This window comes from Biomphalaria glabrata, chromosome 7 (assembly GCF_947242115.1).
Source record: "Biomphalaria glabrata chromosome 7, xgBioGlab47.1, whole genome shotgun sequence".
Taxonomy (NCBI): Eukaryota; Metazoa; Mollusca; class Gastropoda; family Planorbidae; genus Biomphalaria; species Biomphalaria glabrata.
In genome coordinates this window covers 34,528,826-34,552,406 of record NC_074717.1, presented here as the reverse complement: position 1 = coordinate 34,552,406, position 23,581 = coordinate 34,528,826, and the positions used below count along the sequence as shown (strand labels likewise).

The window sequence follows — 23,581 nt, the reverse complement described above, 5'->3', positions numbered from 1 at the left end:
CTGGGAACACTATAGTTGATCGTTATAATTTTTCAAAATAAAAAAGGAATAAATTAAAATTTGGCTTGAGAACGAGAAAGTATTTATCGTAAACGGTCTATTACGTCTTCGGATAATTCCGCATGAAGGCATTATTCATTCAAGAGTTGAATAAATTAATGTTCTAATTCTATATCTAAAGGCCTTTCCTTGGAATATTAGGCTATAAAATGTAGATTTATACATTCGCTTGATCAGGATTTTTACTAAGGTGAGGAGGTGGTGTTAAAAAGGTTCCTTTTAAAAAAACAAAATCTTTAACATGTGTGTATGCGTATGTGTGCATGCATGTATCAATCAATCAATCAATCAATCAATCAATCAATCAATCTATCTATCTATCTATCTATATCTATCTATTGTAATGTACTAGTTTAGAGAGTAGGTTAGTTTTGTTAGATAAATATATTGTGTATAGTTTTAGCGACGGTAAAAGTAATGACGTAGTAAGACAGAATAATGACGTAGTAGACCTAGGCGAACAAGAGACCAACATGGCTTTATGTTAGAAGTAGATTGTGTTTTGAATAGTAGTTGAGTAGTAATTAGATATAGCGACGTTTCAGGAAGACTGGACGGATTTCCCAGTGGTTAATAAAGTCTCATTTTATAGAACTGAATGTTGTTATCAACTATATTCAACTTGTAATGTTCTGAGGCTAATGTTAAGTAATAATTGATACATAGCCGAAGTCAGATTAGATTAGCCCACAACACTATCTATCTATCTATCTATCTATCTATCTATCTATCTATCTATCTATCTATCTATCTATCTATCTATCTATCTATCTATCTATCTATCTATCTATCTATCTATCTATCTATCTATCTATCTATCTATCAATCTATCTATCTATCTATCTATCTATCTATCTATCTATCTACCTATCTATCTATCTATCTGATACTTTTTTTTTAGTAACCGAAAAAAAAATCATGACCTTATCGTCACAAAGGAAATCTGTTCTGTTTTTTCTGATGACCTAAAAGTTACGTAAGACACTTGAAATAGATTCAGGAGTGAGGGTCATTTTAGGGGTGCAGAAGTAATTAAATAGAGAAATTACATAATTTACGGAAATACTTCAGGGGGGGGGGACGGTGGAATACTTCTTATTAAATAGTTCACAGTTTAGAATTGATTATGCTAGTTACTCATTTATACATTTACTATTAATATATTATTATTTGTTTGTTAAAGAAGACTAAGACTGCTTTATTGATCCTAACGGAAATTTCTTGTGATTACATATCGGAAAAAAACACACCGGCACAAATGAGGCGAGGTGGCTGAGCGGTAAAGCGCTTGGTTTCCGAACCGGGGGTCCCGGATTCGAATCTGGTGAAGACTGGGATTTTTTCTTTCGGGAATTTCGTGCGCTTTTGAGACTACCCAGCTCTAATGGGTGCCTGACGTTAGTTGGGGAAAAGTAAAGGTCGTTGTGCTGGCCACAGCAATAGATGAACTTAACATCATTTGCCCTATACACCACAAGGTCTGACAGGGGGACTTTACTTTTTTTTTAACATACACACAAACATACACCTAGTGTCATTGACCAGAGTTTCTTTTCACGGATGACCTGGGTAGACCTCGACATTTATATATACAAATGATCGAAACCAGTTTCGTTAGGTGCTTTGAATCACTTCCTGCCCCCAACAAAAGCAAATCAAAAAGGGAAAGACAGGTGCATTCTGACATAAAAAAGTCCACCGTCCCTCCCCACTAACGTTCTCTATCTTCTTAAATCTTGTCTTTTCAAATTGTCTAAACTCGCCCACAAGACCAAGTCATGTATTAATAATAAATAAATAATAACATCAATACACACGACACGACATTGAGGTGAAGTAATAGTTCTGGGAAAGAAAAAGATCTGATTTCACTTTGAAGTACTGGGGAAAAAGGCATATGATTTCACTTTGAAGTACTGGGGAAAAAGGCATATGATTTCACTTTGAACTTTGTAGACGAAAGGTTTCAAAAGCTTTAATTTACTTCTTGAATGAATATTTCCATTAAAAAACAAACAAACTAATAAAACTTATTTCTCGCAAAAGATAGCTCCAATAAATATACTTTTTCTAATGTCTATTTCTGTTGTAACTGAAATGTTTCGCCATACTTCCGAAGACAATGTTTCAAACAATGATCTGTTTGTCCTACTAGTCGCGAGGCAATATCTATATAGTAAATAAATTAAAATTTAATCAACAGCCTGAAAAAATTAAAGTAACTCATTTTATCGTTCCTTTAATTAACTTTAAAAAAAAAACAACAAAATATAAAGTTATTTCATGAGCACATACAGCAAATGAACACAACACTGCTCGAACACACGCATACAGATAAGACAAGTATTAATATTTGCAGATTTAAAGGCTTATGAGCTGCTAGCAATACAAACCGGGTACGCCCGTTGTTTCTACGATTTATATTGTTTATTACTGCTAGAACGTCCTCTCCTTTTTTTAAATTACCAATTACCGTCCCATACTCTCTCTCTCTCTCTCTCTATATATATATATATATATATATATATATCATGGGCGTAGCCAGGATTTTTTTCGGGGGGGGGGGGTTTGGGGGATTTCCCCCCCCCCGAACCCCCTGCCCCGCGAAATTTTTTTTTATACGTATTTATGTGTGTGTGTGTGTATACATAATCTTTATTGCATTCTGACCCTTCATTCTTTCGGAAGACGTTTATTGTGCCCTAGAATAGGTTCTTCCATGAGTTAGTGGAAAAATTGTAGATTCCCCGCCAATACTAGCAAGGGGGTCCTAGAGCTCCCACAGCGCGGGGCTCTTCGCCCCGCCGCCAATCACTATTTCTGATATTGAAAGCCAACAAAATGCATATTCTGAGGTATCTACAGTGCATTTTCCTGCTATTAAAAAGTTTTATTTCAAAAACCTATGTGCTATTCTTACTGACTTAGACCCTACCGCGCCGTTCGGAGCATTCGATGTCAAGCTGTTTCCATAAAAATCTGTCACTGGTAATGTCTGAAGCCTCTTCCCACCTGCCATGAGGACCTCAATGAATGAGTGGCGTCAAGTTGTACTAGGATATCATTGCAACTCTTCTTATGCGTAATTCATTTTGTCGGAGATACAACCTATCAGCATGTGAATCGGGAGCAGACACGCAACGACACAAGCAATGAAAGATAGATACAAAAGTTAAAAATGAAGGATATTTATTTACATAAATATACATATAAGAATAAAAAGGGGGAGGGTTTGCATGTATCTCTAAATAATACTAGATTTAATCATCACTCTTGCACTTAATAAGAGAGTATGTCACTTTGTCCTCTGACTTAGCTGGTTTTCCTGTTGATGTCGCAGCTGGCTGTGTCCTGGCTTGAGGTTCTGCAGCTGGAGGTGGCGCTCTAGCGGATAGAGGGACGCCGGTGATATAGTTCTTGTGGAGTCTCAATCCCAAGTTCTAATATCTGTAGTGGGCACAGTAGGCCGGGTGGCCGGCTACCGTGGGCACAAGGTTACTGCGGGCAGAGCTGATCTGCCGTGGGCAGCGTAGTTGACAGGATATGTCCAGTGAGTTGCAGAGGGTTGGCGTAGCTATGACGTCTCACACAGACCTGGGTCTATAGGGACGTCGCACATAACAAGTTGACAGGTGGGCTGTCGGATAGGCGGGCAAGGCCGATAGCGCCAAGTAGTAGAGTTGAGTAGTGTCGTGTAGACACTAAGCCACAAATAGCAAATAAATAGGCAGGTAAGTAGATCGTTGATCCAATAAATAAATAGGCAGACACCTGAGGGAGATTGCGGATAAATAAAGACAAGTTAGGACATGTCTCTCATGCATCTTATCGATGCCCTCGACTGAGGTGCATTCGTCAGATTGGTAAAATTGCTTTAGAGCACAATGGGGAGATGATGACAAATGGGATTTGAAGAATAGATGGCAGATAGTAGCAATATAGAAATGTACATAAAAGGGGAAATAATAATATAAGAATGTACATAGAAGGGGAAATAATAATCTCAAATAAACAACACAGGTGGATAGAGAAAGAAAGGGGGGGGTGAATTGGGCGGTGGTCAGCTACCAGGACGGTTTGTTTACATATGACCGTAGGTCGAGAACAATGGATCGCGCTTGAATGGAGAGGGTGTCCGTTCAAGCGGCGCAACTCTCGTTAGAGTGAAATGACTACAGGGGAGATAATTCATAACTCTTTTCTAGACGCAGTATTAGTGCGCTAGTAAAATTATCAAGGCGGTCAACCGAGATAAAGGAAATAAAATAAGATGCACAAATATATACATGGTTGCATCAACGATCAATTGAGCAGCGTAGCATTATTAGATTAATGCAATTCATAAATACATACATAGGACATGTTTATGTTCTCTACTTACGCCAGTGAGAAATACACAATGCACTAATTAAATACAAATGAAATAATAAAATACACATAATAGTCTCCAGTGAGAAATATGCACAAAGTAACTAAGATGGAGCTTGTGATTAAGTTCGGCTTACCACCAGGTATTCCTCTAGGAGTAAGAATAAATGAAGCAGTCCAGACTCGATAGCTCAGCTCGAATGAGAAATGAAAGAGAGTCTGGCCTGATTTAATTTACCTTATATACAGGCCTGGAGAATGTGGGCGGAAACAGGAAATGTCCTAGGCTTAGAATTATCTTACACGTGGGTGAGGTAGACTTGAGATGGGAGTCGCACATTGGGAAGGTCAATGGGCGTGTTTCTCCTCGTGGTCTCCTAGATCAAAGAGGAACGTGGGAAAAGGGGGGGGGAGAAAGATTGGTTGGCATTCCTACCAAGGTGGTGTAAACCGCGACCGTCCTTCAGACATCCGGCGGGTAAGACAAAAGAGATTGTGTGTTTACCTTTCCCCGATCAAGGGCAGATAAATGAAAGGACGCGCCTCAGCTATCTCCAATGTGGTCAACTAAGTCTAGCCTGGAGAGGAAAAGGTGGGGCGGGTGGAGAATTTAGGGGTAGGATGGGGAAATAATTAAAATAAAATAAATAAATAATGAAAAATAATAATTAATGCTGTGATAAATTTGAGTGACTCTGACAGCGAGTTTTTGACTTGTCACGGGAGAACATGTCCCGCAAACCTCATGCGTCGCTCTCTCACAATCTTACTAAAGGGTCGACTCCCAGTTCGGCATAGGATTTCCTTGATTTAAACCCGATCTCTATAACTGACTCCTAAAATCTGTCTTAGCCATCTTTGTTGAGCCACATTTAGTGTTTTTCAATTTCGGCAGATGACTATTCACTACAGTTTATTAAGGGAGCCCTGCCACTGGTAAAAATGTGTAACCACTCTTGAATACGCTCTTGGAATTAAGTGACTGTAGTTTGCTTTAGATTTTATATCGAAAAGATACGTTTTATCGTCAAAATCATCTGTTAGGGGTTTTCCACCTCAAAATGCTCTGTAGGGGGATCTTAAACTCAAAACCATCTGGAGGGGTTTTAAACTTTAAACAAACGCCATCTGTAGAAGAGGGGTTTAAACTCAAAACCCCTTTTGGCAACGCTCATAGCATTTTGAGTACGTAGTTTGCTTTTTTTCTTACACTGAAGATGTATATTTTAGCCTCAAACCACCTTTGGCTGCGTTCATAGATTTTAGTGTGTGTAATTTGCTTTTATTTATATTGAAGAGGTACTTTTTAGCTTCAAACTCCACTGGAAGGGAGTTTAAACTCTAAACCCCTTTGATTACACTCAAAACATTTTGAGTGTATAATTTGCTTTGTTTTTATTATTAAAGAGGTATTTTTTACCTTCAAACCCCGCTGAAATGGGGTTTAAACTAAAAACTAAGTCAAAACCCATTTAGCTACGCTCATAACATTTTGAGTGCGTAATTAACTTTTTTTTATATTGAAGAGGGGGTTTATCGTAAATTTTGGAGGGGGTTTTAAAATCAAAATCTCCCTTAACTGTGCTCTTGGAATTAGGGGATTTTCGTTTGCATTTTTGTTTTGTTTTGTTTTATAGAAGAGGGGGGGGGGGTTAACTGCAAAAACCCTAAGTAGGGGGTTTAAAACTCAAAACCCCTAGTAGGGGGTTTTAAACACAAAAACCCTGGTAGGGGTTTTTAAACTCGAACCCAAGGGGGGGGGGAATTTCATTTCGGGGGTACGCCCATGATATATAGTTCGTTCATCGTGTTTCGATGATGACCATTTTTGTCAACCAGGGGGTAGGGGCTTTGAACTGTGGTTTTGTGCCGCCTCATGTGGCTGGTGAGACCTATGTGAGCCCGGAATGATCTGCGGCACACTGGGCAGGTTATTCCAGCTAGAGCTAGTGTCATTGGCCTTGCTTTCTTTCACTGGCGTTTTTCTTCTGCCAGCGTTGTTCTCTGTTCCTCAGCAACCTGTGCGCCAGTTTTCACATGACTCCATTATGTGTCTCCCAGGTAGCTGTGTCTATGACTCTATGCTGAACGCCTTCACACTTTAACGATCCCCTAGCATACTTTTTAGCTCGTAATTGAGTGGATCTGTTGGAAAGTAATGGCATAGCCCGGTCTCTTTCTCTTATCTTCTTATCTTATATAAACAGACGTTACTTCAAAAAAGAAGATGATTACGTCCTACGCGTCATGCATTTAGTCATGCATATTAATCAATGACTTAAATTATGCATAGTCACTGGTTTTCCTGGCTAGCTCAGGCAACCCTTTCCATGCTCTAATAGCACTAGGGAAGAAGGAGTATTTGTATAAATTTGTCCTAGCATATGGGACGAGGAATGTGCATTTATCTTTGTGTCTTTCAGAGTATTTTATTAAATTTTGTTTTTGTATTTGAAGATTATGGTTCAGTGTTTTATGTATAATTGCTACTTTACTTTTGAGTCTTCTGTCCTGAAGGCTTTCTAAATTTAGTGATTTTACTAAAGGTGTTACTCTAGTCAAATGTGAATATTCATTTGTTATGAATCTCACTGCTCTGTTTTGTGTCTGTTCCAGTTTCTTAATGTTATCTTGAGTTGAGGGGTCCCAAACGGAGGATACATATTCTATTATTGGCCTAACCAAGGTTAAATAACATTTTAGTTTTATCTTCTTATTTGATTTATAGAAATTTCTTTAAATAAGTCCTAATGCTTTGTTTGAATTTTTTTATAGTTTCATCAATATGTGGATTCCATGACAGTTTTTCATTTATTATAACACCTAGGTATTTTGCGTTTTTAGTCTGTGTTACTGGTTTGCCATGAATAAGATAAGTGGAATTAATTTGTTTTAGTTTTTTTGTTACTCTTTCCTTCTCTCTCTCTGGAATCTCCGAACTTTTTTTTTTCACCCTGTGCATCGTTATTTCTCTGACATAGAGTTTTATAAGACACGCTTTATAACGCCCACCCACACACACACACATCTCACAACCCGACACATGCACTCACACACGCTTTTTTTATCCACTCCCCCCCCCCCCGCCTTTTCCCTTCTACACCAAAAATGTTAGACCTGCGTAAGAAACTCTTTGTTGCTTTTTTCTTTTTCGACCGGAATCTCACTTCCTTCCCCCATTCATACTTTTCAGCCATTTTTGTTAATACAATATTTGTAATGGCTTGATAAATAAAGCGGAAACGACGTAGGGCAATGTTTTTGTAAAAGTCAACTTAGTGAGAAAGAAAGAAAATAGGCTTTAAAAATACAGGAAGTCCTTTTTTCTTTATTGTGGTGCTATTTCTATTTATGCTTTATATACAGGGCCGGATTTAAGTATGTGGAGGCCCCGGGCATAATTTTTGGTGGAGGCCCCTACGCTTTTTTGAAAGCTTGAATAAAAATCAATTGTATTATAATAATAATCTATAGAATCATACCACATTTTTAAAGAAATAAATAGAATACTTGTGAAGTAAATATAATTTTCCAACTTTAAAAACATATGAAATATGTAATTCTAGTTAAAAATGCATATTTAGTATATTTAGAATTAGTGTAGGGTAAGGCTCTGAGTTGACCCATTGCCTTAGATTCGGAACTGCAATTGTATGTTAAGAGAACACTCGAGACGGACACTTGTTCACATTCCTTCAACTTATCCCTTATTCCTATGGATCGTTGGGGCACCACACAAAATATCTTGACAACCTTTCTCCACTCTGGATAGAATCTCTTTCATGGCAAACCCGTTTATTCTTTTATGTTGTCTTCCCATCGCTTTCTCTGTCTGCCTCTCTTTCTTTTTCCTGATACTGTTCCCTGAAGGAAAGTCTTTGCGAGCGCTGAGGAACTTATATGACAATAGAAGTTAGTTTCCGGTGTTGACAGTATTCCTGGGGTCAAATCCCTTTACTAAGCGTGTCTCTATCTCTTCTTTTGAGATGCGGTCACTGTATTTAGGATCTTTCTGTAGCATCTTAACTCCATAAGCTAGGATTTGCAGTCAGCGTCGAAGAATCCCATGGATATAAGAATGTGGCCATGACAGGGAGCGCATCAGTCGGATTTTAGTGTCCAGGGCTATACCTTTGTCTTTCCATATTGTTTTGAGTTTTGCGAATGCTGCTGTGGACAAAGTCACCAACAAACTAATATGGCTCTTTTCTGTCTCGAGAGACAATCGATGCACTTATGTGCCCAGAGTAAAAACTAGTTTTGCTTTCTTCGTGACTTCAGGCAGAATTAACAAGCCAATTCTGGAGCAGCAATGTTGATCACAGTTAGTGCATGTGAATGCACCTGATTTAGGGCTGATAAAGCAGTTTTCTTTCATTTTCTTGTCTATGTACGCTTCATTCTTATTGCTCTCGGCCAGATTCAGCTCCAGGCTGTCCGATCTTTTCGCAATTTCCACCAACATACTTTCATTATTGTCTGTTGTCCTCACATCTCGCTCAGTGTTGGTTTATAAATGATAGACCATCATTAGCCTCATAAAGTGGGAACTGGTTTAAACAACAAGACTGATCCAAAGTAATGGATACAATAACTCTGGGCAGATGTACACTTTCGATGTTTTCTTTGTTATATCAATCCAGATTAACTGTATTCTTTAATAGGTTCAAGTACGTGTAGCAACTACTTTAAAAAAAAAAAAAAGAAATTTTTGTTTAATTTGAAGTTAAACAAGCAAAATATATTTTAAAAAATCATCAAAAAAAAAAACCCAGCAACAAAACAAAACAAATTATCTAAAGGGGAAGAACTCCGTCCTTAGAGCTATATCTACCAATAATGTACATGTTATTTCCCTTATTCGATATCAAACAATATAATTAATAACCAAAAATTAATTAACTAATTGCAAATTTTTGTTTATTGATTCATGTTTTGTTAGGCGCAATAAATACGTGTTTAAAGTGTCAACTTGATCTGAAAATGCGTAAGGGAAAAAATAGCGGTCTCAATTATTTAAAGGGACTAAACCCAACACATTTAGACACATCTGTGAATACTGAAGTTTTAGTTACCACCTGTTGCTATTAGACAGAATAATGAATTATTAGTAAGAACTCCTCAATCAGTTCCTTTTATTTATTGAATCTTGTCATTGAATACTTGTGCGAAGTTTCAGCTTGAACGGTCTGGGAGAAATAACCTGTACACACGTTTCACCAGACAGACTGACAGACAGACAGAGTGACTTAATTTAAACTTTGTTATAAAAATAGAAATTTCTCCAAAAAAACTAAAAAAAAACCCAACTAAAATTGTATAGTCTAAGTACAGAAGGCGCGACGATTCTATACAATACCGGAAATAATTTATGTAACGTGCACGTATACAGAGATAATGGAGAAAGATTGTGGACAGATCATGTGTGGTGGCCCAATGGTTCATGACTAAGTGACATGTGAAGGTGAAGTTTTTTTTTTTTAAATAGTAAGCTTATCATCTGAACATACATTTTGCATATTTAAAAAATAAGTTTTAATAAAAAGTTTATGGCATCTACTCGTTAGCAGGAACTCTACTGTCAAGAGTCTATTTTTATTCTAATGGCCGATAACTCTGTCATATTCAAGCAGATGATGAGCAGAAATTCGTGAGGTGTCAAGGTCATTTCTAGTCGGTGTAATCGCAGTCAAGTTTTAATGGCAAATTTTGCATGCATGACCGTAGAAATATAACTACTAAAATTTATCAAATCTGAAAAAAAAAAAGTTTACTAAAGCTGCACTCTAATTGCACGGAGGGAAAAAAAACTCTCATGGGACGCATACGAGTTTATGTAAAAAAATAAATTCTCCTATTTTGTTTCACTAAAATTATTTGTAAAATGTGTTACTTTCCAATGTTTTTTGTTCCAATTGGTTTTCTTTTACATCTGTATAACAGCACCCATATTTTCAAAATAACTCAAATCTAAAAAGCAGGGTCAACAAAGAAAATGAGTCTTTCTTGGAAAGTCCCCGCGGCTTGAATGATGACATATTGAGGATGTAAAATATCACGTGACACTCAAAAAAGTGTTCATAAATCTGAGCGAATCCACGAGAAAGACACATACGTACCTTGTTTGACTAGATTCTCTATCGTCAAGGATCAAAGTATTTTCATACCAGGTTCGCTGGATTTCATTTTAAACTAGTTAAAATAATGTTGATGAATACAGAAATTAATTATCTTGCTCTAAAACATCAATTTTGTGTGTGTTTATGTGTAGAAGAGGAGATCACATTGACGGGGTTACTTTAAACCTCAGAACATTTACTCTAGCATTATGTAATCTGATTTTTAGCGATCCCCGAAAGGGGAAAAGACGCTATTAGTTTTGTGCGAAATGTCTGTCCGTCTGTCCGTCCGTCCCGTTTAGATCTCGTAAACTAGAAAAGATATTGAAAATCCGACATCACAATATTTTAGACCATTCAAAGTTCTGATGCAACGGCTACTTTTTTTTTTCTGAAAGCGAAAAATCTAATTTTTAAAATCAGTTATGCAAGCAGTTTTTTAAAGAGAAAAAGCTAATTAGTATGCATTATAAGTTGGACCTAATTTAAAAAGAATAGTAATCTTGTAAACTACATTTTCCTGAACTTTTATTTATTGCGGGGATAATATTCTTTTAAGGATTCGAATAAGAGATTGAAAATTTTCAAAACAATTAGATCAATTATAAGACATTAGTTAGGCCAGGGATGGCACGGTGGCTGAGCGGTAAAGCGCTTGGCTTCCGAACCGGGGGTCCCGGTTTCGAATCCTGGTGAAGACTGGGATTTTCAACTTTGGAATCTTTGGGCGCCTCTGAGTCCACTCAGATGTAATGGGTACCTGACATTAGTTGGGGTTAGGGGAAATGTAAAGGCGGTTGTTCGTCACCCTCGTTAATCGTAGGCCACAAAAACAGATGAACTTTACATCATCTGCCCTATAGACCACAAGGTCTGAAAGGGGAACTAGTTAGGCCAGGTTCACATCTAACTTTACATTCACTTTCACTTATCCTTTGATCTGCGGGACCGTTGGGGCACTACACAAGATCTGTTAACCTTCTTTCTCCATTCTTATCTCTCATTTGTCTTTGATATAATTTCATTCGGATGTTCTTTCTGAAAATAAAGAAGCCTGCCTGGGTGGACCACTTCGGGGGCCGATTTTGAGTTTGTGTTTCCATACAAACTGTCTTTTGTAACCTTGTTTTGTCTTTAATTTTTTTTTTAATAGCGCAACTTTGATGCTTATAGCATGCTCAGAGCACCATGGTCCATTCTCATTTGTGGACCAGTCGGGGGCAGGGGGGTATCTAGGAGCTTTTCCGTGCTGCCTTTAAACTCTTAGTAAACACAACTCTACTCGAGTCGGGTGTCGAACCTCGAGCCCCGTTCATATGTAGCCAAGTTCAAGCGTACTTAGCCTCTCTGCCGCACATCCCGTGTGTCTTATGCATTCAGCTCACTCAGTGAAGAGGACATTTTATTAACCAGGAGATTATAACATATTTTTTAAGTTTCCCAATTTGCCATGTATTACTTTTGTATTTGCATTTGTTTCATTGTAATTATTCATTTCAAATAATACTTGACTCTGCGATGGACAGGTGAGGGCGACACAGATTATCATGGTCTCGAAACCTGTACTATGACCATGACTTCCTTATATCGAATACCTGCATCTCTGCCATCTCAGAATATAAACCAATGCAGTGGGTACAGAGTTTGCATAGGTGTGGTGGTAACGCCACAGCAGACTCATAAACCAAAACAGCGCCTCCCTGTGGTGGAGACTACCTAGGCCTGAGCTCTTGTAGCGCAGTGCAGGATAGGGTTAGGGTTGGATCATATTTCGCTCAGCTCAGGCTCAAGGTGGCCCAGCAACGGGGAGGAAGAGGAAATTGTTCTTTTCGTCTGCTTCAGATTTGCCGATTCTCCGTCTCGGCCTGGGAATCCACACTTTCTCGACGTATGTAACAAACAAGTACTTTTCAAAAGAGAAGAGTTTCTGTCCAGGGCTTTTAAAAAGTAGGATTTGAACATCTAAGGTTCACTTAAATAGAGTTGAATGTGTTTCTTTAGTCGTAAAATTATTATTTGTTTAAGTTACTAGTCGATCGGTGGCGTAGCATACGTAGCTATTTTGCAGGGCCGGCCTTAGGTGACCGCAGTGGGCTCCGCAAATATGCGACCGCAGTGGGCCGCTGATTGTGGGCCCCTCACTTTCATAGGACCCGCGCTAATTCTAGGTGTATAAATTATTAAATTAAACCATTGTATAACTTATAACAGATTTCTCGCGGCCTCCTGTCGATTTACCAGGAGCTCCTGGAAATCTTCTGAAATTGCAAAATATACTAAAAAGTCCTGGAAATATCCGGAAATTATTAAAATCTTCTGAAAACTCATACAAATCTCATGAAATATATAGACAAAAATTGTTCATTTTGGGGTGTCATTCAATATGGAAAACGACAATTCTTCGTGCTATAAATAAAAACGGCATTATGCATTAGCCGTAATTGTGTAATCTTGTAAAAGAAGCTTCTCGCGCTTCAAACTAATTAAGAATTACGAGGAAAGAGCAAACAGGGACATCCTAGTACAACTTGGCGCTACATTTTCATGGAGGTCCTCAGAAGGGGTGGGAAGAGGCTTCAGGCATTGCTAATGCCAGATTTTTGTGGGAGCAGCTTGCCGCCCAATGAGCCGAACGACTTAGGGGGAACTAAGTCAGCAAAAATAGCACATACTTTTTTTGAAATAAAACTTTTGAATAGCAGGAGAGATACCTCAGAATATGCATTTTGTTGGCTTTCAATACCGGAAATAGTGCTTGGCCCTGGGGGGAGCTTACATTGCTCCCCCAGACCCCCTTTGCTGTCTTCAAAGTTTTCCAGTAACACCAGAAAGAACCTATTCTAGAGTATAATAAAAGTCTTCCGAAAGAATGAAGGGTCAGAGTGTAATAAAGATTAATTATGTACACACTCGCACGCATACACGTTTTTTTTTGCGAGGAAGAGGGGAGAAAAATATCCCCCCCCCCCACCCAAACTGCCCTGGCCTAACATGTTCCGAGAGAGAAGAAGAAAATAGAAAACAAATAAATAAACAAAAACAAAAGTGTTCTATTCATATTGGCATTGTATGTGTGTGTGGGAGAGAGAGAGAGAGGAGAGGGAGAGATGATTCAATTTCATTTTATCTTACAACTTAGGCTGCAATCATCACTATTTGACAATTTTCTTTGGCCAGGTGCTCTTACTTTATACATTCATTCTTAAAATCTATTTTTCGGTCAGGTGTTCTTAATTTAAACCTTATTTGGCCAGGTGTTCTTAATTTAAGCACTATTTGGCCAGGTACTCTGAATTTAAACATTATTAGGCCAGGAACTCTTAAGTTAAACATCTATTATTTGGCCAGGTACTCCTAATTTAAATACAATTTGGCCAGTTACTCTTAATTTAAACATTATTTGGCCAGATAATCTTAATTTTAACATTTATTTGGCCACACGTTCTTAATTTAAACATTTATTATTTGGCCAGGTGCTCTTAAATTAAAAAATTAATATATTGTACAGGTGCTATGGATTTGATTTTAGTGACCAAATTTAAATTAATTTACATTAAAAAAATTACTTTGAGTTTACTCCAATGTAAATGACACAAAGCTTATGATAGTATTGTATGAACATTTCGAAATTATTTTACTTCCTTTTCTTTTTTCTCATCATTTTAGACAAACATGACTCAAAGAATGCTCTCTGTTGCATTTGTCCTGGGATTGTTGGGTCAAGTTGTTTCTGAAGATGTAGACACCGTGCTTGCATCTTTAAATCAGCAATGTAAATCTGATTTTGTAAATTGTCGAGTGGTAGCAAAAAATAATTACAATCAAACAAAAAATTGTGATGCCATTAGATACACAGGACACAATTTTATTTTTGTGCATTGTATGCTTGGAAACAGTTACTGTACCCTGAGTGAGTACTTCAGAGTTAGAAATGCTGCTTGTGGAACAAATTCAACAACTGCTCTAGATAGTACCGAAAACTTTGGGATCGCTCTTGTATCAACTAGTAGACAATGTCGATCCAGTTTTGGACATTGTGTAGGCAACAACGCGGCGGTTATTAGTTTGGTCACGTCTACGAACTATTGTGAAGGAGTGCAATATTCAAGTTCCGGTTTCTCTGTACAGTCGTGCAGCGTAGTAGACAGTGGCTGTACCCAGAGCGAGTACGACAGGCTGAGACAAGCTGTTTGTGGGGCGACTTCTCTTTCTGTTGGAGCTTTATCTCTAGTGTTATCTTCCCTTGTTTTGCTATTGAAAAAAACAGTAACGACACTGCCTTAAAACCCATTGGACCTCATTAAACAATTAAACAAACAACAATGCTTCGCTATCTCTTTTATACAACTAAAGAACTAATATGAATTAACAATGGTTATGACGTGTCAGTTTGTTTTTTCGTTGTATTGTCAATGTCATGTGACCGTTCGTTTTGGCGACTGAGGTCCAGTGCTGGTAATCTATGTATTCATATTTATATAGGTCAACATATTGTGAAATGTATTATTGAAATCAAATTGAAATGCTTTGAATAAATGCTGCACTTTCCGGGGAAAATTAAATTCGCCGATAGTTGTAGAAATAATGATGAAAATTAATTACATAAAAAAATGAAATCTCTCTTTATAAACATTAAAGGACAAAAGACATCTGTATTATAAAGTTGATAATGGATAAATACAGAACATTTTGTTTTAACAATCTATATATATATATAATTCTCATCATGGCTCAAGAGTTTGGACACGCAAGCATGAAGTAAAGGAAAGATCACTCTTTTATTTCTGCAAGTCGGACGAACTAGCGTTACGCCACGAAAAAAAAGAGGGGATGGAAAGAACAAGTAGTTTTCGACCTCTTTAAATAGCAGGGCCGCACCGTTGTGACCAAGAAAGATCACTTTTTTATTTCTACCTCACGTTGCGGCGAAAAAAGAGAGGGGGGGGGGACAAGTAATCTACTCTGTAGTAACTATAGAGGCGACAGAGAGCACGGCTCAGCTAAATAGCGGCGTATGTTACGCCGCCGGTCGACTAGTGTATTTTAATACGACATATAAAATTGAACACCACATTAAATAAAACACAAAACTCAAGATGTTTTTCTACCCAGACACTGTTCTACATCTAAAAATTAAACAGCCCAAAAACCCACTTTATGAATATTGTCAACTCACAATCGTTCTTCCTGGCATCATATTTCCCATTTTTATCTACCTGGCACGTTCATTCATGCTTTTTTTTTTCTGTTGTACATATTACCAATAACAGAATTCAATTCACTTCATCCAATCAGCAAAGCCCTAGCACAGCTGGCCATTTTTTTCAAAGCGTTACGAAATATTGATCTAAATATTCACTTAATTTCGCTAACATCTTTTTCATTATGTTTTTAATCTTTTTCACTTTTAAAATAGACATATAGTCCCTTATTATTTCAAGGTGAAAAAAAATAAATAAATCTAAAACATTCAAAAACTGTAACTAACAATTTGATATAGGGACTCAAAGCTATTTTTGACTTTAAAAAGATGTTAAAAAATTTTATATGTGTCATTACACACACAAAATTAATCAAATTAGAAAAATAACTTCAAGACTCTCTAAAAGTCTAGGTAGAAATTCATTTCAAATGTCCTAGAACACATAGGCCTATAGCTAATCATTCCTAGATGCCAAAGCTAATGATATCTGCTTATTTTGTTTCTTGTTTTCATTGTATTCTTGGATTACTATATATATATAATTAGTTTTTAATGCATTTATTTTGCCCTTTTTTTAGATACGTATACTGAACAATATAGATACAGATTTGTAAAATTGAAATAAGTGTTACGTATTACTTTGATGAGATCTAATTTTAGAAAAATAAGAGAAACAAATAAAAAAATATATGTGTCTTATGAATTGTTTATTTGTTTCGTAAAGAAATTTATTCTGAATTACTCCAGGGTCTAAAGTGTGTTTTGAAAGGTCAGAAAGACAAATCTTTATTGACCTGAGTTGGAATATCAAAATTATGCCATATCATATGAGTCAAATAAGAAAGTTTCTATATGTTAAGCCTTTTAAAGCTTTGAGCAAATTAACATTGATGATTATAATAATGATGATGGTGATGATGAGGATCTGATCTGAAATTTCTTCTCCTTCAGAAACATCGTTAGATCCTTTTTCGAGAACCGTGTCCACCCACACAGATTTTAAAAGATTTTGGTCTTTTTTTTGACCCATTGAAGATTTTGCAAGCTGAATAGAGAAACTTTAAAAAAAAAATGAGCTATTCAATCGTTGTACAATTTCTCTAATCAGCTTACAAATTCATGGGAATTGAACACCTAGGTTGATAGGGTTCTAAAAGGTGCTCATGATTTTTCTAGAAATTTAGCCATTGATGTGAGAAAAAAGCGCAGAAAAAAAATTATTTTAGTCATTTTGAATGAAATACTGTAGATATCGTAAAATATAAAGAGCCAACATATTTTTTTTGTTTTAATGTTATCATAGTTTTTCAGTCATTTTGCAGGAAGCACTTTAGATATCTTAAAAACACAAATAAGCAAAAATCATAATAAGGTAAAATAAATAATTGCAAAATATAGCATTTATTTACATTGCAAAAGTGTACTTCGAAAAATGCAAAGATACCTGTCACACTTACACACAAACACACAAACTTTCACAAAGTTAAATTGTAGGAAATGTCACGTAGAAATGCCATCACTGGCTTGTTTCTGTACATTGGCAATATAACTTCAAGTCGTCTGTTAAGTTGGAGCTACTTTGTCTTGCTTGCAGCTTTACTTCGTTCTCCAGCATTGTACCTCAGAATCTCGTTCTCAGTGTTCTCTGAGGACGTTAAAACATCTCTGAAAACCTTCAGCGTTGACCCAGCCACTTAGGAGACAGAAGCACATGACAAAGCATCATGGCGTCGCGCTGTAAAAACAGGTGCACAAATTGCTGTGGAAAAGAGAACAGCGCTGGCAGAAGAAAAGAAAAAAGCAAGGACAATGACTCTAGCTCCAGGTAGTATAACCTTAGAATAACCTGCCCCTGTGTGCAGCCGAAAATAAAGGGCTCAACATATGTCTGTGTCTCTGTGTTCGTTTCCTTGGACGAACAAATAAAAAAATGAATGGACAGGAAATACCTTTTGTTTTTTTAAAGGGTTCCTAGGTTCAGTACGGATGTTCATTGATTTTATGTCAAATAATATGTGCAAGGCTTCTATTGGCTGGTTCTATTGTTGTCATGCCAACTACCCAACTTCCCACTAGGGAATGTAGCAACAAAACCTAGCGTCTTCCAACCAGTACTGTAAGCCACACCAAGGCCAAAGTAGACTTGTCTGGACCAGAAACTAGAGTGTCGTAACATTAACATTGTAGATCAGAGGTTCTCAAACCTTTTAAGTTCTTGGACTCTTTTGTATGCCACACAACACAGCCTGATTTGTCCACTTAACGTATTTCTAAAGCCGTTGTCATAATAAAACCGTGTTTGTTTCTTAATCTGCTATATTCACAATGCAATGATGTATGAAACCTTAAGAGGTTTTCATTCACTGTTGTCGCGTTGCTAATTATTTTCAGCTTATTTTTTGTATATACTCCAATTTGACATTTAATGAAATCTACTGGTCTCTTGTTTAATTCATTATAATGTGTGCTCGGTGGGTGAGTGGTTAAGCGCTTGGCTTCCGAACTTGAACTTGAAGTCCTGAGTTCGAATCTCGGTGAAGACTGGGATTTTGAATTTCAAGATTCTTAGGGCGCCGTTGAGTCCACCCGACTTTAGTTGGGGAAAGTAAAGGCGGTTGGTCGTTGCACTGGCTACATGACACCCTGCTCGTTAACAGTTGGCCAAAGAAACAGATGACCTTAACATCATCCACCCTATAGACCGTATGGACTGAAAGGGGAACTTTACTTTTACATTATGATTTGTTACAAGATAACGCTTTAGTTTAGTAGTTTGTAAACTCTCGTTTGATAACGCATTGAAACATTGTGGCTCTTCACTTTGCTGTTATATGGTAGAAATCTGAATTGTTAAAATTCAGAAGCATTTATAGGTTACGGTTCCCGGTCACTTCATCCCCGGTCACTTCATCCCCGGTCATTTCATCCTCGGTCATTTCATCCTCGGTCACTTCATCCCCGGTCACTTCATCCCCGGTCATTTCATCCCCTGGTCACTTCATCCCCTGGTCACTTCATCCCCCGGTCACTTCATCCCCTGGTCACTTCATCCCCGGTCATTTCATCCCCTGATATTTTCATCATCTGATCATTTTTATGTAACAAATTGTAATTTTAAAAATTATGAAATGAGCAATATTTAATGTATTCATTTTTATTTAAATGACAAAATTGTAACACGTTAATGTTTAAAAGGAATTAAAGCAAAACTTATACAGGCGACATGATATCACGAGGATGGGTGAACTTTGCCTTTATTAGAAAAAAATAAAACCTTATTTCAAGGCTAGAAAAGACGCGCCCATTTTCAAGAAAGAGCGATTGAAAAATCAAATAAAGTGAAACATGGTCGTTCTTCCACCACACCTTGGCCTCTGATGATAAGTTATCAGCGGCACGGTCATAATTATTGTAATCGCACTTCTATCTCTCAAAAGATTTCCTCTACTTCCATCACACCTTGGCCTTTGATGATAAGTTATCAGCGGCACGGTCATAATTATTGTAATCGCACTTCTATCTCTCAAAAGATTTCCTCTACTTCCATCACACCTTGGCCTTTGATGATAAGTTATCAGCGGCACGGTCATAATTATTGTAATCGCACTTCTATCTCTCAAAAGATTTCCTCTACTTCCATCACACCTTGGCCTTTGATGATAAGTTATCAGCGACACGGTCATAATTTTTGTAATCGCACTTCTATCTCTCAAAAGATTTCCTCTACTTCCACCACACCTTGGCCTTTGATGATAAGTTATCAGCGGCATGGTCATAATTATTGTAATCGCACTTCTATCTCTCAAAAGATTTCCTCTACTTCCACCACACCTTGGCCTTTGATGATAAGTTATCAGCGACACGGTCATAATTTTTGTAATCGCACTTCTATCTCTCAAAAGATTTCCTCTACTTGCACCACACCTTGGCCTTTGATGATAAGTTATCAGCGGCACGGTCATAATTATTGTTATCGCACTTCTATCTCTCAAAAGATTTCCACTACTTGCACCACACCTTGGCCTCTGGTGATAAGTTATCAGCAGCACGGTCATAATTATTGTAATCGCACTTCTATCTCTCAAAAGATTTCCACTACTTGCACCACACCTTGGCCTTTGATAATAAGTATCAGCGGCATGATCATTATTATTCTAATCGCACTTCTATCTCCCAAATTATTTTTTACTACTTCCACCAAACCTTGGCCTTCGATCCGGAAAATATTATGATATTACAACCCACACATCCAATAGAAGCGCTATAGCCAAGTACACACCCAGATTTACAATATAATATAAGATTTGTCATTAAGAAAACAAAGTGGAACAGGAAACACTATAAACGCATTAGTAACAAAATGTCAAAAAGCATTTTACATAATCATATTTATATATAAAATATTTAATTGGGGATGAAATGACCGGGGATGAAGTGACCGGGGGATGAAGTGACCAGGAGATGAAATGACCGGGGATGAAGTGACCGGTCACCATAGGTTACATTTGCCTCATTTGGAGAGGTCTCTCTTAAGGCATCGTGTCTCAGTTCATTGTCACTTCTAACTCTATTACACTCTTGCTCCTGTTCAGATGTCCGCTTACGCCTTGTTTATTTATCCATAATCTAAATGTTGGGCGGGCAAAACAATTTAACTAACACACTTAATAATTACTCAGAAAAAGTGCACAATTAATAACCAGACTGACGTCTGTGTGTTCTGGAGTCTTAGAGTCGTCGGTTGGAAAATTAAAAACGAGGCTTGACCTACTTCTTTGAAGGTCGCGATAAAGCAGAGAAATTGAAAGAAGACATTGATTAAATTGTGAAATAAGTAAATTTGATAGGCATGCACTAAATAAAATTGTAACACAGGACTGTTATTAATCATTGTTTGTTTGCCAAGATGCGTCATTGATTAGTTCATAATAGAAACAAATGACCTTTATAGTGTTACGTATTTCTGAATCTTCTGGCTAAATGTACTAGTAGGCACACAAATAAAAACACTGTAAAGAACTTGACGACTAAACTTTCAGTTTCATATAACTTTAATGACTATTAACTCTAACAATTCGTTAATGTAACATGTAGCGTAGAAGACTGTACAATATCTGTCAGTTTACAGTTAGTTATACTTCGTTGCAATTCATCTCTTCACTTCGTTGCAATTCATCTCTTCTCAACTTGCATTGAGCCGTATTCCACAGAACAGACCAACGACACACTTCCCAGTGTCGCTCCAGGTCTCCCAAAGCTGAACCAAGTCGTACTCAAGTCTACCGAATCAGAGCCGCACACGTCTTACATCGACTGTATCGACTGTAACGGCTCAAGTCCACTATAGTTCGCTGTATAGACTTAACGACAGTAGTCCACTCCAGTTAACTCTACCCTAGTTAACTTGCATCGATTCGTACACATTTCTCTTCCACTAGGGCCGCACACGTCTTACATCGTCTGTATCGACTGTAACGGCTCACTCACGACTGACTTTCACATTAACTCTCTGGCTTATATAGAGTCCCTAATCGCTCCTCCAAATTTGCACAAACACTGCTAGTTAGACACTGCTACTTCTGGAATAACACGTGAGGAAACGTCACATCCTGTCTTTGTTTATACATGTACATTCCAGAGAACACTCGCTGCTGTGTCATCTCGCCGGGGTCATACGTTGACCTCTACCTATCACTGTTCATTTGTAACACTATCATATGCCCAATAGATCGCAAGATATGAAAGGAACTTAACTATGTTTCCAGAAGATATATTCGATGACCCAAACTTTAAATGTCTAGTTGACAAAAGTAACAGAATTCCCTTTTTAAGAAATAAAACGATTAAATTCTTTAAGTAGAAGTTATAGAAAGACTGAACACACTTTTAACACAATATAACTTAATTTCAATAACAGAATCACCAAAGAAGACTTAACATAAAGCTTGAAACTTATGAACTAATCCTGCTTGTCTCCGTTGTATTTATCTCCTCTCCAAAAGTACTTCTTCATTAGACAAGAAAGAAAAAAGAAAGATCCCTGCTTATTTTGAAGTGTAAACTGCTGAAACTTAGTAGTTAAGTAAATTTCTGTGATTCTGCAGCTCTTTGAAATTTTTAACTGACCAACTGGAGAGAGATAGAGTCTGTTAAAGTGAGAGAACAGAAGACAGATACATCTAACAAGTACAGAAGACATGTACACAGAGAAGGTACAGAAGACAGGTACATAGAGAAAAAAAAAGTACATAGAACAAGTACAGAAGACAGGTACATAGAGCAGGTACAGTAGACAGGTACATAAAACAACTACAACAGACAGGTACCTGCAACAGGTAAAAGAAATACAGAAGAAAAGTACAGAATACCACACAGAAGACACATACATAAAACGGGTATTAAAGACACGTGCACAACAAAAATAAGTGTACAAGACATGCACTGAAGACAGTTACATATAACGGGTATGGAGGACAAGTGCAGAAGACAGATACTTAGAGCGGATACGAAAGACAAAGACAGAAGACAGATATATGTAATGGTTACAAAAACAGCTACAGAAGACTGATATATATATAACTGTAAAGAACTTTGATTAGTTCATAGTGGGGATTGACTGCCCCAACTGTAGATCATTAAACGTGTACAAGTATTATATGGGCGCTGGTCAAGTATGACAAGTGCAGGTGGGTTTGTGTTTAACACCCATGGCTAAAGGTATGATTCTCTATTCATATTGAACACGAAGTACATGCCACTGTTGTCGATTCTCCGGTATTACTTATTTGTTATGATAGATCACATTCAACAAAGGATCATGCATGTGTTACACATATAGTATACATACACAATCATAATATACTAAAAGGTATTAAATGTGCCCAAATTAAATATTCAAGGGCGCTTAGACTAGATTCAATAATTTATTACCTCAAGGTATCATCGAATTCCATAACATTACACAAATGTTCAACACACACACATAGAAAGAATAATATCTCCTCACTCTTAAACAGAATAACCAAAAACAACCACCAACACCCTACTCAGACCAGGTCAGCTCTCCAACTGACTAGACTGACCACTGGATGCACTTATTAACCCTATTGAAAAACCCGAGATAAAAACAGTTCACAACTCACAGCTAATAAAATAAACAAACACACACACAATCTCACATCTTACACACCCCTGCTATTGACAATAACTCATGCAGAAGACATGTATAAAAGAAGACAAATCCAGGATAAGAATTTGACAGCTCCAGTCAATCCAGAAGAAGAAAGCTCAATAAAAAAACAGCAAAACAGCTTCATAAGAAAGGTCTAGAAGACAGGTCTAGAAGAAACAATAAATGTAAATACAATGGCTATAGAAGACTTTTAACTAAAGATGACTGGACTCAAAAAAATCCTTGCAATTGTTTTCAAAGCCCACCGTCCCAGCCCATCAACCTTCACATTCTCCTTTAACTCTTACTCTCCGTAATTATTTACCACATTCATAGTGGAATCAACGTTGGTATCGTCAGTTGGGAGAGAAGAGTTAATCTAGCTTAAAAATACTCTTTCAGCTCCAGAAAGATCTACAAGACATGCAGAAACAAGTCAGTGCATTTATCCATAATTTATACGCCCTATTCTGCAGCGCTGTGTAAAGCTAGTTCTAAGAAAAATAGTTTGATTTCACTTTGTACTTCCTTGAAGGAAGGTTCCCAAATGTTATAATTTTAACGTGTTTATATTTTTGTAATTTTATTTTACTTTTTCTAATTTAAAATATTTATCTGTATATCATTTCAAGAGCTAAAATACAATAGGTGATACAAAAA

General features: G+C 37.1%; 1 long non-coding RNA gene across 1 annotated transcript; it reads left to right on the top strand.

Moving 5' to 3' along the window:
• The first annotated feature begins 10,431 nt into the window (after positions 1-10,431).
• LOC129927396 (uncharacterized) lies at positions 10,432-14,801 on the top strand. Its single transcript, XR_008779014.1, has 2 exons — positions 10,432-10,598; positions 14,214-14,801. It is a non-coding gene; the product is annotated as an uncharacterized LOC129927396 (long non-coding RNA).
• The last annotated feature ends 8,780 nt before the right edge of the window (positions 14,802-23,581 follow it).